Source organism: Mustela nivalis, assembly GCF_964662115.1.
Source record: "Mustela nivalis genome assembly, chromosome: 1".
NCBI classification, from domain to species: domain Eukaryota; kingdom Metazoa; phylum Chordata; class Mammalia; order Carnivora; family Mustelidae; genus Mustela; species Mustela nivalis.
In genome coordinates, this window is record NC_139020.1 from 88,622,481 (window position 1) to 88,637,342 (window position 14,862).

At 34.3% G+C, this 14,862-nt stretch overlaps 1 long non-coding RNA gene across 1 annotated transcript in view; it reads right to left on the minus strand.

Annotated features, from left to right (window-relative positions):
• LOC309871739 overlaps positions 1–14,862 on the minus strand; it is a 173,611-nt gene that overhangs the window by 121,135 nt on the left and 37,614 nt on the right. The window contains exon 2 of the long non-coding RNA XR_014315462.1: positions 511–615. This is a non-coding gene — a long non-coding RNA (uncharacterized lncRNA). The remainder of the gene's footprint in view (positions 1–510; positions 616–14,862) is intronic.

Genomic DNA, 14,862 nt, shown 5'->3' on the forward strand with positions numbered 1-14,862 from the left:
TAAAAAAAAATAAGGCCAGTGACACTCAAGAAGAGAATGGTCCAAACTATGAACAAATGTTTATTGAAGGCATACAACTGAAAAGAAGACAGGTTTTTTTAGGGAAAAATATTAAGAACGTAAATCAATTATAGAATAGTGGGTGTAAATGAATGAGTGTAATGAGGAGTGAGTGTAAATGAAAATTAAACGGAGCCAAATATGCCTAGGGTCCTTTGCTCAGACTCTGAAATGGGAAGAGGAGAATGGGAAATTATTATGGGAGTTCTATTATCCATACCTGATTCCAATTCAGGATGGCAAACTGAGCATATAAAATTTTATCTGGATTCTATTAAAATTCCATATAAACAGTTAGAAAAATACAAAACTAAATCTGCCAGTAAAGTTAGAGTGTTATTATTTAAAATATCATTTTAAACAATTTAGGAATTTGAACAGTAGATATGAGCATTTAGGTGAATGAAGCACCACAAGAAACTCCTGTAATGCAAGCAGGAGAAGACTGACCTGAAGTTGAGAGTCCATCTTTTCAGAATTCTGGAGAAGCATGCAGTCCAAAGATCCAAAGAGAAGTTGAAAGTAAGGTCACAGACTGCTTGATTAATTGAAGATCTGTAACAGAAACAATTTTACCTTTACCACACTCTTCCCCCAGCACAGTTGTTTCCCTTTTGATCTTCACTAAGTGTCTGAGGAAACTGAGTCAACCACTTCAGGGTTGCAAGGAATCTAGCATGAGCATTGCAGAGTTAAAGCTTTCCCCGTTTTTACATTTTAGAGAGCAGTGTGCTCCTTGGTCACCTCCCCATAGATCATAAACAAAATCCTGCAAATGGGTATTAATTACTCTACAAATGGGAATTCTACTTCTATCCATTTAAAAACCATTGAGAATACATTAGCAAGGAACAAACTCCTTCCTGCTACCATTTCAACCAGCCTATTCTTTGCGTTTTAAGTATAAATGTTGAAATAAAAGCATGCCCAGATATGTGGAATATACATTAAAGAGAGAACACTAAAATGAACAGGGAAATAATTTGAGAATTTTTACAAAAGGAATTAGTATCCTAAGATAAAATTTAAAAGATGAAATTCATTAACAAAATATGGATACTCTGAAAAAAGAATAAGAATAAAATAAGAACTATTTGACATTAGTAATTTTGTTTTTAATATTAAGCAATTACTAGAATGGTTAGAAGATTGCCTAGAGTCTAGAATACATCAAAAAAGCAAAAAAAAAAAAAAAAAAAAAAAAAAAAAGAAGAATAAGAAGAAGAAAAGAAAAGAAACCAAATGTAAGAGAAAAATAAGTGCTATAGAAACAACTTCCTAACAGTTCAACAAAGTAAAACAGAACAGGGTGCTTGGGTGGCTCACTTTGTTAAGAAACTGTCTTCAGCTCAGGTCATGATCTTGGAAGGCCCTGGGATCGAGTCCCACATTGGGCTCCCTGTCAGTGAGAAGTCAGCTTCTCTCTCTGACCCTCCCCCGACTTGTGCTCTCTTTCTCATTCTCTCTCTTTCAAATAAATAAATAAAATCTTCAAAAAAATGAAAAACAGAACTATTAACATGGGAGAGGAAAGATATTAATGAAACAGTAAAAACAAGTTCTTTTGACCTACAGAAGGAAACAAATTTTAAAATTGAGACAATTCATTGGGTAGGGTGAATTAACAAAAATGAAACTACTTTGGAATTACAGAAGCTGAAGGATAAAAAAACAATTCTAAATGTTTTTTAGAAGGTCAAAAAATAAAGTTAACCAAGACCAAAAAAGGAGGATTTCCTACAAAAGAGTAAGAGTCAGACTGACGTCAGCTTTCCAACAAAGAAATTATATTCTGTCTAGAATTCTAAGACATGAGTTACATCTCAAGGGTAGGATGATCTATACCTATATTTAGAAATTCATAAAGAAAGAAGCAAATGGAAGATGTAATCAAGGGGAAAAAACAGGAAACCTGATATCTGGAAAACAGTAGATGTAATACAGGATTAAATTGTATGAAGAAGCCATGCTAAGCTTAAGTAGAGTTCTGAAGCAAGTCCTTTAATATCTGATCCAGATTGGAACAGAAAGCAAAAGGTGAAAGACTTTGGTGAGAATATGGATCTTTTGATTCAGAGAATACGATCAATGATGTTGATAAACTTGAGACTATAAACAAGGCAATCTTCTATGAACAGCAATAAAAATGAGTAACAAGACAATTTAAAAATAAAATGACTTAGAAACAATATTAGAAAATGTACAAATGCATCATGGCCAAATAGGAAAAAAAATTAAAATGTACAATGGCTTTGCACAACTGACAGAACATAAAAGAGGATAATCCATATAACATTGTGTATTCTCTTCTGCTTTGAATTAGGATAATGGCCTTGGGCTTGGGTGCAATAATTACATAGCAATAATCATATAATTACTTTCATGTTTATAAATAATCTACAGGAAAAGATCATTCTATATTTACTTATGATTACTGTGCAAGCATTCAGTAATAGCAATGACAGAAACTTAAGAGACAAAGTTATTTATGTTTATAGAAGTATTTTTATTAAAATATGAAAGTCAAAAGGATATGAGCATCTATATTTACAGAAGCAATTACACAAAGCTAGACAATGTGCATACTCTCAGTTGGAAGTACAAGGTTGCATGGCTCTTGGAGACCATTAAAGGACCTCAGATGACAATATTACCATCTGACCCCATCAAAGATTTTGAAAAGCTCTGCTTTGCCATTCTCAGGTTTTCTTTTTCTATCTGCCTGGCGTATTCTGACTGTTCTGCAGGTTCCCATCCTTTCTGCTTAGATGCCAGGTAATTAATATAAACCCAAACTCAGCATATTCATAAATGCCTAGACTGAATTGAAAATTCATTCCCAGACATCCCTAGTTTACAGTAGGGTCAGTCTTGAGAACTGAATGCATATATAGTTAATATTATCAATGTGAAATTAATAATATAGTTAGAAAACTATGAAGCAGAAGTGAGAAGGGAGATCTAAGATGTCAACAACCACATATTATGGATAAGGGTGTCAAGAGATAGTGTCTGAAGCTAATAAAATATGAAATTGCAATATGTTATAAAGTGTTTAAAAAAGGTAAAAATAACAGGACATATAACTATCAAAAATATAGAGGGAGTGAAAGGACATGAGATAAACCTGCATCTATCCTATTGCTGCATTAATAATAATATGTATAGTTAATAAAATCATGAAAGAGACTCATAAACACATTATTTGGAGCTATACAAGGAGCTTTATTAGAAACAAAAGAGTGAATTTAGGACTGTGGGGTGGGATCTCTATTTTAATTTTAAGTACTTCCAGGTAGAACTTTTTTTTTTCACCACATTGTATCACTTTGTTACTTTCTCAATAATACTGTGTAACAAATACCTAAAAAATCAGTGGCATGAAGACAATAATCAAGTATTTCTTGCTAACAACTGCAATTCAGCTAGTGTGACTCTACCTTGGGCTCTGGATCTACTAATGTGCTGGAATACATGTGTTTTATTCTTGAGTCCCAATTGCATTCACCTGCTACCCATGGTGTTCTTCTTGTGAGATGGCAGAAGCTCAAGGGAACAGTGCCAACCATACAAACACATAGCAAAACTCTACAAACACCACACCCACTAACATTCCATTGGCCCAAACAAGATAAATAACCGGCCCATATCAAAAGGCTGGGAAATACACTCTATTATGAGATTTTGGCAAGCGTGGGTATAGTAACTCTTATAAGGAGTGAGGAATTAAGACCAATAAATTCAATTTGCCATACTTGTTCACAGATTGTCCCCAATCATATTAATTCTTTTTAATTTTACATAAATATAAGGAAATATATCTTGTCATGTCAAGACCAAACCTGACCAAAACCTTTCAATGCCTTTTATTTTCACCTGAATAAAAAATTCCAAAGTAATTAATATATCTTGAAAGACATTTCATGATGTAGCTTTTGTAGATAATCTCATTTTGGAAGACTCAAACTCAGTCAGTAATCATATTGGACTTTTTTTTAGTCTTCATATACTTTATACGTCTTTTCTTTATAGTATGCTCTTTCATTCTGCTTGGAATGCTCACGATACATGTTTTTGGCTAGTTAATTCTTACTCATTTTTTGAGCACAACTTGGCTTTAGATTAATGATTTGTTGTGATCTTATTTTAGTCTCACTTTGTACTTTTCATACAAAATGATTAGCCATCATGAAATTATTTGTACAGGGACTTTTCTTCCCTGGTAAACCATTGGGCTAATAAGGAAATGACCTTTCCTATACAATGCATCACTGGGATGAAATATATTAGGTGGCATATATTTATAGAATGAATAGTCTATCAGGATATTTTAGTATATAAAATCTATCTATTTCTACTGAACAAGTTCCATTAAAAAGTGGAAGTTCTTAAAAAATTTTCTTACAGACGTTTTATTTAAGCAGATAGTAAAATCTAACAATGTTTGAATTCTTTGTTCTGTTAGTTGTAATTAATGTTTTCCATTCATGTAGTAGCAGAACATTTATTACTTCATCTACCTTATAAATTACTATATAAAATTTATTGAAAATTCACTGACTTTAGAAAGATGTTAATGTTCATAGAGTGTTAATGAAACATAACATCAGTGTTAGTATATTGAAATATGAACGGTTTGAAAATGTATAAGTAATTATATTTAGTGTATCTGTTTATTCGACTTTTATCCAAAAAAAGTAAATATGGTATATGCAACTCTGTGCTGCTATTCCCTTCTAAACAAGTGTCAACCTGAAAATAAGAGTTTTGATAAGAGGCAATGGAGTGTTTACATGGGATCAAAGAATTATAATCCAGGGAGGACATACCCAGGCAGGAACCCAAATAGTAATTTGCTTGTAGGGTGAAACCAAGAGTTTTTTATGAGGAAAAGGACAGGGGCAATTACATGAGTTCAAGGAAAGAAAAAACATTTTCTATGGGTGTTACTAAGCGAGGCTACAATGAATTATACATTTACTGACTACTGATTCTCTCTTCAGAAAGTCAACAACCATCAGTCTTGTGATCAGGATGACTGTTCTCCCATTGATTTCTCAGGAAACTGCTTAAAATAATTGCCATTTTGCTAATTCCAAAGGTTTTGACCTGGTTCAAACAAAGGCAGGTAATACAGTTTCTCTGCAGAGGCCATTTAAGTTCTATTTTATTTTATTTATTTATATTTTTATTTTTAAAAGATTTTATTTATTTATTTGACAGACAGAGATCACAAGTAGGCAGAGAGGCAGACAGAGAGAAAGGAGGAAGCAGGCTCCCTGCTGAGCAGAGAGCCTGATGCGGAGCTTGATCCCAGGACCCTGAGATCATGATCTGAGCCAAAGGCAGAGGCTTAATCCACTGAGTCACTCAGGCACCCCAAACAGACATTTTTTTTTTCTAAAGCAGACATTCAAATGACCAACAAGTACAAGAAAAGATGCTCAATATGACTAATCATCAGGAAATGCAAATCAAAAGCATGGGGATATATCAATTCACACTTGTTAGAGTGGCTATCATCAAAAAGACAAGAGATAAGGGTTGGTGAAGATGTGGAACAAAGGGAATCCTTGTGGACTATGGATCAGAATACAAATTGGTTCAAACACTAAGAAGAACAGTATGAAGTTTCCTTAAACAACTAAAATTAAATCTACCATATGATCTAGTAACCCCACTTCTGGGTGTATATCCAAAGGAAATGAAAACAAAGAGGCATCTGCACACCCATGTTTATTGTAGTATTATACAAAACAGAACATATGATACACACACACAGAGGAATACTATGTAGCCACGAGAAAGAAAAAAAAGGGAACTCTTGCTATTTGCAACAATATGGATGGGCCTCAGAGGCATTATGCTAAGTGAGAAAAGTCGACAGAGAAAGACATACTGTGATATCATCTATATGTGGAATCTAAGAAAGCTGAACTCACAGAAACAATAGGATGGTGATTACCAGGGCTTGGCAGGATGGGGAGAACTGAGGAAATTTTACAAGGTCCATACTTAAGACTGGTGCATAGATAAACTCTGGAGATGTAATGCACAGCATAGTGATTATAGTCAACAGTACTGTGTTACAAACTTCAAAGTTGCTAAGAGACTAGAATATTTATTGTTTTCACCACAAAAAAAGAAATGATCATTATGTGATTTGACAGAGGTATTAGCTAATGCTACAGCTTTAATTATACTACAATATATAATTGTATCAAATTAACATGTTAAATACCTTAAACTTATATTATGTTATATGTCAATTGTATCTCAATTAAAAAAATACAATATATAGGGCACCTGGGTGGCTCAGTGGGTTAAGCCGCTGCCTTCGGCTCAGGTCATGATCTCAGGGTCCTGGGATCGAGTCCCGCATCGGGCTCTCTGCTCAGCAGGGAGCCTGATTCCTTCTCTCTCTCTCTCTCTCTGCCTGCCTCTCAGTGTACTTGTAATTTCTCTCTGTCAAATAAATAAATAAAATCTTTAAAAAAATACAATATATAAAGTACTCTTAAAACTCAATAAGAAAAAAAATCCTGATTTAAAAATGGCCAGGGGTGCCTGCGTGGTTCAGTGGGTTAAAGACTCTGCCTTTAGCTTGGGCTGTGATTCCAGGGTCTTGGGATCAAGCACCACATAAGGGCTCTCTGCTTGGCAGGGAGCCTGCTTCTTCCTCTCTCTCTCTCTAACTGCCTCTCTGCCTATTTGTGATCTCTATCTAATGAATAAATAAAATCTTTAAAAAATTATAAAAATGGGCTAAAGGCAGCAACCTCTTCTACCTCAGCCACAGCAACTTCTTCCTAAAAATATTGCCAAAAGCAAGGGAAGCGAGGGCAAAATGAACTATTGGTACTTCATCAAGATCAAAAGCTTTTGCACAGCAAAGGAAATAGTCAACAAAATCAAAAGACAACGGATAGAATGGGAGAACATATTTGCAAACAACATATCAGATAAAGGGCTAGTATCCAAAATCTATAAAGAACTTATCAAACTTAACACCCAAGAATAAAAAATCCAATCAAGAAAATGGCAGAGGACATGAACAGACATCTCTGCAAAGACATCCAGAAAGCCAACAGACACATGAAAGGTGCTCCACATCACTTGGCATCAGGAAAATACAAATCAAAACCACAATGAGATACCACCTCAAACCAGTCAGAATGGCTAAAATTAACAAGTTAGGAAGCGATAGATGTTGGCAAGGATGCGAAGAAAGGGGAGCCCTCCTACACTGTTGGTGGGAATGCAACCTGGTGCAACCACTCTGGGAAACAGAATGGAGGTCCCTCAAAAAGTTGAAAATAGAGCTACCCTATGACCCAGCAATTGTGCAACTGGGTATTTACCCCAAAAATACCAGTGTGATGACCCAAAGGGGCACGTGCACCTGGATGTTTATAGCAGCAAGGTCCACAATAGCCAAACTATGGAAAGAACCTAGATGTCTGCCAACAGATGAATAGCATAAAGAAGAGGTGATACACACACACACACACACACACACACACACACACACACGCACACAGAATGGAATACTATGCAGCCATCAAAAGAAGTGAAATCTTGCCATTTGCAACATCATGGATGGAACTAGAGGGTATTATGCTGAGCAAAATAAGTCAATAAGAGAAAGACAATTATCATATGAGCTCCCTGATATGAGGAAGTTGAGAGGCAAAGTGGGGGGTTTCAGGAGTAGGGAAGGAAAAAATGAAACAAGATAGGATCAGGAGGGAGACAAACCATAAGAGACTCTTAAGCTCACAAAACAAACTTAGGGTTGCCAGGGAGAGGGGGTTAGGGAGAGGGTGGTTGGGTTATTGACATTGGGGAAAGTATGAGTTATGGTGAGTGCTGTGATATGTTCATAAAAAATTAAAAATTAAAAAGAAATAAAGAATGGGCCAAAGGCATTGACACACATTATCAAAAAAATGCACAGGTGTCAAATAAGTAGATGAAAAGGTTGCTTCACCTCATATGTCAACAGGGAAATGGTAATAAAAATAACAATGAAATACCAGTACAAACTTATTAGAATGGCCAAAATCTAGAACACTGACAATTCACCAAATGCTGGAGATAATGTGGAACAATAGAAACTCTCATTCATTGTTGGTAGGAATGCAAAATGATATAGATGCCTTGGAAGACGGTTTAGTGTTTTTTTATAAAACTAAACATACTATACCATATGACCAAACAACATGCATGCACATGTAGGTATTTATACAAAGGAGTTGTACATATGCCCATACAAAAAACCCTGCACATGGATTTTTCCTGCCAAAAACTTGGAAACAACTAAGATATCCTCAAAAAGTGAATGAATATGGGTGCCTGGGTGGCACAGTGTGTTAAAGCCTCTGCCTTCATCTCAGGTCATGATCTCAGAGTCCTGGGATCCAGCCCCGCTTGGCTCTGCCTGCATCTCTGCCTACTTGTGATCTCTGTCAAATAAATGAATAAAATCTGTTTTTAAAAAAGTGAATAAATAAATTAACTATGGCACATCCAGACAATGGAATACTATTCAGTGCTAAAAATAATTGAGCTATCAAATCATGAAAAGACATGGCATTATCTTAAATACTTATTATGAAGTGAAAGGAGCCAATATTTGAGATATTTATAAAATTCATTACATAGTTAGAAGTGTTCAAGACAAGAATAGCTTTTCAATATATGCAAATATCAAATCATTAGGTTATACACTGTAGCTAATATAATGTTATATGTCAGTTATGCCTCAACAAAAAGACAAGAAAGTGAAATCTTCTTCTTTTTGTTTTTATCCATATATTACTTAAAATTAAACAAACTTTCAAAATATATTAAAAATGTTTCAAGAAAGATCAAATGTAGTTAAGGAGTTCCAACTTGATTGTCATAAATAAATACATTTTTATGTACCTATATTATTTGCATTTTTTTGCTACTAAACTTTAAATCTTGGCCTCTTTTGAGCTAATTTTATCATTTTGATCAAAACACTGGCTCAATTGAATTAATGATAAAATAGCTACATGGTTATCAACTTTGTTGAGACCAAATGATTGACATTATTAGGCACTCAAACTTTCTAAAATACCTTACCACAAATAATCTTTTATACAGTGTTGAATAATCCACATACTACACAACAGTAAAAGGGAATTGAAAAAGTCACAAAGCATTTAGATATGGTGAGGGGAAAAAACAAGAAGCCATCTGACCTGAATGCTATATTTTATTTCAAGAAAAAATATACTATAAGTGAATCACGTTCTGAAAATTTGTCAGATATATTTTAAAACGTTGTTATATTTATTTTTCTAAGTTCTGTCTCAAACTGGTATCTGGACTCTGAAAAACAATCTGAGGGTTTTGAAGGGGTGGGGGGTGGGAGGTCGGGGTACCAGGTGGTGGGTATTATAGAGGGCACAGATTGCATGGAGCACTGGGTGCAGTGCAAAAATAATGAATACTGTTATGCTGAAAATAAAAAATAAATTTAAAAAAACTGGTATCTGTGGCTTATTAAATTCATTTTGTTGTGAAAATTATAAAGTTTACTACATTTTAATAATAAATCACCCAGTTTTAAAAAATGAAGTATTTTTCTCAGTGTTCAGCAGCAATTACTTTTTATGAGTTAACATAGTTTTTGATTGAGTCTGTCAGTAGAGGATTAGGTATCTACCCCTTGGGTTGTGAAATTCAGAAACTCTGTCCTGTTTTGTTTCACATCCTTTAATTTTTCTGGCTATGCACTTGACGGTTACTCAAATTATTTGAACTGATACTTGAGTGCAGCTTTCATTGTACCAATGAGAAAGCTTGAATCCAGGGAGAAATAGAAGATGACTTCTTGAATATGATGAAGTATTTAATAAGTGAAGCTAAGTAATTCTTTTTTTTTTTTAATTTTTTATTTTTTATAAACATATATTTTTATCCCCAGGGGTACAGGTCTGTGAATCACCAGGTTTACACACTTCACAGCACTCACCAAAGCACATACCCTCCCCAATGTCCATAATTCCACCCCCTTCTCCCAAACCCCCTCCCCCCAGCAACCCTCAGTTTGTTTTGTGGGATTAAGAGTCACTTATGGTTTGTCTCCCTCCCAATCCCATCTTGTTTCATTTATTCTTCTCGTACCCACTTAAGCCCCCATGTTGCATCACCACTTCCTCATATCAGGGAGATCATATGATAGTTGTCTTTCTCTGCTTGACTTATTTCGCTAAGCATGATACGCTCTAGTTCCATCCATGTTGTCACAAATGGCAAGATTTCATTTCTTTTGATGGCTGCATAGTATTCCATTGTGTATATATACCACCTCTTCTTGATCCATTCATCTGTTGATGGACATCTAGGTTCTTTCCATAGTTTGTGGACATTGCTGCTATAAACATTCGGGTGCACGTGCCCCTTTGGATCACTACATTTGTATCTTTAGGGTAAATACCCAGTAGTGCAATTGCTGGGTCATAGGGCAGTTCTATTTTCAACATTTTGAGGAACCTCCATGCTGTTTTCCAGAGTGGCTGCACCAGCTTGCATTCCCACCAACAGTGTAGGAGGGTTCCCCTTTCTCCACATCCTCACCAGCATCTGTCATTTCCTGACTTGTTGATTTTAGCCATTCTGACTGGTGTGAGGTGATATCTCATTGTGGTTTTGATTTGTATTTCCCTGATGCCCAGTGATATGGAGCACTTTTTCATGTGTCTGTTGGCCATCTGGATGTCTTCTTTGCAGAATAAGTAATTCTTTTTAAAAAGGCCCAAATATTGTTTCATGCACCCCCTCTTAATCACCAGGTTTTAAGAATTCAAAAACATAAGCTACCATATCTTCACTCAGCATATTTTTAAAAATTCAGGTGTGGTAAGCTCTATTCCAGTGATATGTAAAGTTATGAATTTATGAAAGATGAAATATTTTAAATTAGTTTATAGAAAAAAAAAAAAAGAAAGAAAAGAAAAGAAAATGTTTAGTAACCATCCCAGTTCTAAAACCCATTGTTCCTAATGTACCTTTGGTAACCTTATGGTACTAACAAATGTGGCTATTTCATTGTAATCTGTGGCCGTTCACATAAAAACAATGTAGTACAATAGAGATTCCAGCATTTTTTCATAAGTGTACCTATAATTGGCACTCCTGGGTGGCTTAGTTGGTTAAGAATCTAATTCTTAATTTCAGCTAAGGAGATGTGAGATGGAGCCCCAAAGCTGGGTGCTAAGTCAGATGTGAAACCTATAGAAGATTCTCTCTCCCTCTGGCCCTCCCCTCAGTCCTCTAAAAAGATATTTAAAAAGTGTACAGGTGCTTATACTCACATATATAATTTAAAAACCAATCATTAAAAGAGATTATCTTTGCGTATAATCATATGTTCTTGTCAGCACTGAGAACCCACACATTTCTACTGAAGTAATAAAGGATGAGTTTCCCCACCCTAGTAATCTGTTATATTGGTAAAACACTCTCCTTATTTAAACCTAGTCCAGGAAAACACTGTTTCTGTTTTCACAAATGTAAACCAAATATATTCAATAAACATGCTATGATAATAATTCTACTAAAAGAAAGATGGCAAGGTGATATAAAAAAAGAAAACTTATTCATTAATCATCTTATTTTGATGACTACAGTAATTTATTTTTTATATTTTTCACATTGTATTTATATTTTCTGTGAAATCATGCTATATGATTCTGGACTGATTAATGATTAATAAATAGGAGGCTAAAATTTACATGTTTCTATAAAACTCACAACATGATTTCCAGAGAAGTTACTGATATAACAGAGGGTATCATAAGGCATAGTTAGGTGATGGTAGTTTTAAGCTGTATTATTAGAGGTTTTGATAATGAAGGGTCGAAGTAAACATATTGCTGATACGTATTTTCCTTCTATATTTCTCCTTTTGCAGATTTGCAACACATAGTAGATCATTATAGGACCTGAGATACTCTGTAGTAGAATATAGCTAACATTTTAGTGTCAATAATTTAAAAAATAAATATAAGACCTACTTTGGAAATAATCAATTTTAAAGCTTACCTATTAACACGATTTAGAACATTTTTTTTTCTTAGTATTAACTGTAGCAAAGTGAGAATTAAGTATAAGGAAGTGCAAAAACCTATGGTACTTCTCCTCTCTCATCAAAGTTCTGATACAAATTTGAAATGTGTGCTTTAGCAGTATAATACAGAGCTAAAATTCTGACATACACAAGCCATTTTTAGTCTATAGTTCTTGATACGACATTGCACCAATTTTGTTATCACAACTTTATGAGTGACTGAGTTAAATAAATTTGTACTTCTAGTAAATTTTTGAGCTCCACCATTTATTTCATTCATTAACAACATTAACAAATGTGATTAAGTCTATACCCAGTCTTGCACTATAAATATGTAATTACTAGTTATAACTCAGTATCTCCGGTGGAACAGATCAAAATCTATCCTACTTTTAGAATTCAGCATTTTATATTATCCTTAAACATTTTACTAAAGATTTAATTTAACAACCCTCAATCTAGGAGAACAATCCTTGACCTCTCATTTCTTTCAATCCTCTTTTTCTTTTCTCCCCCTTTACTCCACATCATCAAATAGCAAATCATACACTGTACCACTTGATGACAAGTTATATTCAACATTCTAACATGCATATGAAGTAGGCAGAGATTTATTTCAATCCCAAGTTGATCTTCTCATTTTGTTATCTGGAATAACTCTGCATTTTATTATAGGTAATCTTACTTTTTATATGAATTCTATTTTGCTTGGATGGGTTTTCTGATGCACTGATGATATAATATTATAATCTTCTGGTTTATTTTAAATCATTTTTTTAAAAATATGCATTAACTATAAGGAAATACTTTGTGGGCAATGCATTACTTTAAAAACATTAGTAAAATCTTAATTGCGTTTTAAATAGTAAAACTGGTTTAACATCTTTTTTTCTGGATTTAGGATGTGACCATGACCCCAGTAGATTTTTAAGAACAGCTGAGTTTAAAAAATGAGAATATATATTTGATTGTTAAATTCTTTGAAAATCACACAAAAAAAGACTGCCCTCCCAATGAGGTTTTATGGATTATTGAACAGGAGGCAGATACCCAAAATCTGACGTGTGCCTGGATGAGATGATTTTATGGAAATTATATTCTTATCAAATAAGATTAAAAACTTTCAGAAAATCTCACAGGTAATTATCCAGGCAGCTTTTGGCAAGTGATTGATTGCTTTTGAAACACATTAGAACCCCTTGAGCAGAAGCAGAGTTAAAAGCTTAAGTCTAGACATGAGGTCATCATTCTTCATTATCACATTCTATGGAAAGAAAAAGTGATATCCTGGTGATTAAAATATATATTCTTATTGATAGAGTTTTCCACTGAAAACTTAATTATTCTTGCTTGAATCCATTGCATTTTCCACATCTGAGGATTCATGTCTTTAGCCCAACTTCGAAAATCATGTGTTATTATCTCTTCAAATAATAATTCTTTTCAATTCTCTCTCATGACTTCTAGAATCCTATTAGATTGGTGTTGGCCCTATGTAAACTTTGAAATGTTATTTATGTTGTCTTACCTCCAGGATCAACATGAATAAGTTGTTTTGTCTCATTTCATGGAAGCTAGGTCTATTGTACCTTTGCCAAGATTAAAAAGGCCTGAACCTGGCAATTATGGCAAATTAGCAGCTGTAGAAACAGTAAAACCTCACTTGGTAAGCATATGTGAAATTTGGAGCAGTATTTGAACCGTTGGGACTTTTGTTTGCAACTAATCAGAGAACTAACTCCAAAAGACATTGAAAGAAAAGCAAATTTATTTTATAGGTTACATATTCCACAATGATTCCTTGCCATTCGCTCCTGTTCCTTCCCTCTTTCCCTCTTTCAGATACAACTTTTTCTTCAAAAACCCACATATCATCTGGTCTCACCATGTCTACATCTTTTGACTTAATTCACTCACATGAACATGGTGAAAACGGCTGCTATCAAGTAGCAAGATGCTCTCAGGTCCAAAAGCAAAAATAAAAAGTGGGGGGAGAATTTTGTTTGTTTGTTTGTGGTTGGTTGTTTTCTTCTGAGAAGCTTTTATACATGTCCAGAATCCAATCTGTTTGAAACATTTTAACAGTAATGTTTGAACTGATATGAACCAATGAAGCCAGAGTGATCAAACTGCATTGTTTGGAAAGGATGTGTCATATGGTGGCTATGGAATGTTGGCACTCTTTGACCCAAGGCAGGGTCACATGTCCCAAATGTGGAGTTATAGATATAGTAAATAAAACACTTGTACCCCAGACGGGTTCCTAAAAAACATTTCAAATGCTCTTACTAGTAGAAAATGGAAAGGTTATTGAATGAGCAAAATCAGCATATGTTCACCAAGATATTAAGGTAACTGACCAGAAGCCAAATTTCATAACTATGTATGTAATTAGAAAAAAAAGGATATGTCTGATACATATTAACAGACTCAAAATTAGCTAAACGTGAAGTTAATATATTCATTATCTGATAATTTATAATATATGCTTGCAATAAATTTTATTAATTCTTTGTAAATACTTCGTTTTCTTCCTGTTGTGCCTCTCTCTGAAGCAGAAATACACATCTGTGCCCAGGGATATCACGGTTTACTTGCATTGGCCAATGAAATGTTAATACAAGTGCCATATGTTATTTTTTGGCAGAAGCTTTAAAACCATTGTGTGATTTCCCGTGTCTTTTTTCACTCATTCACAG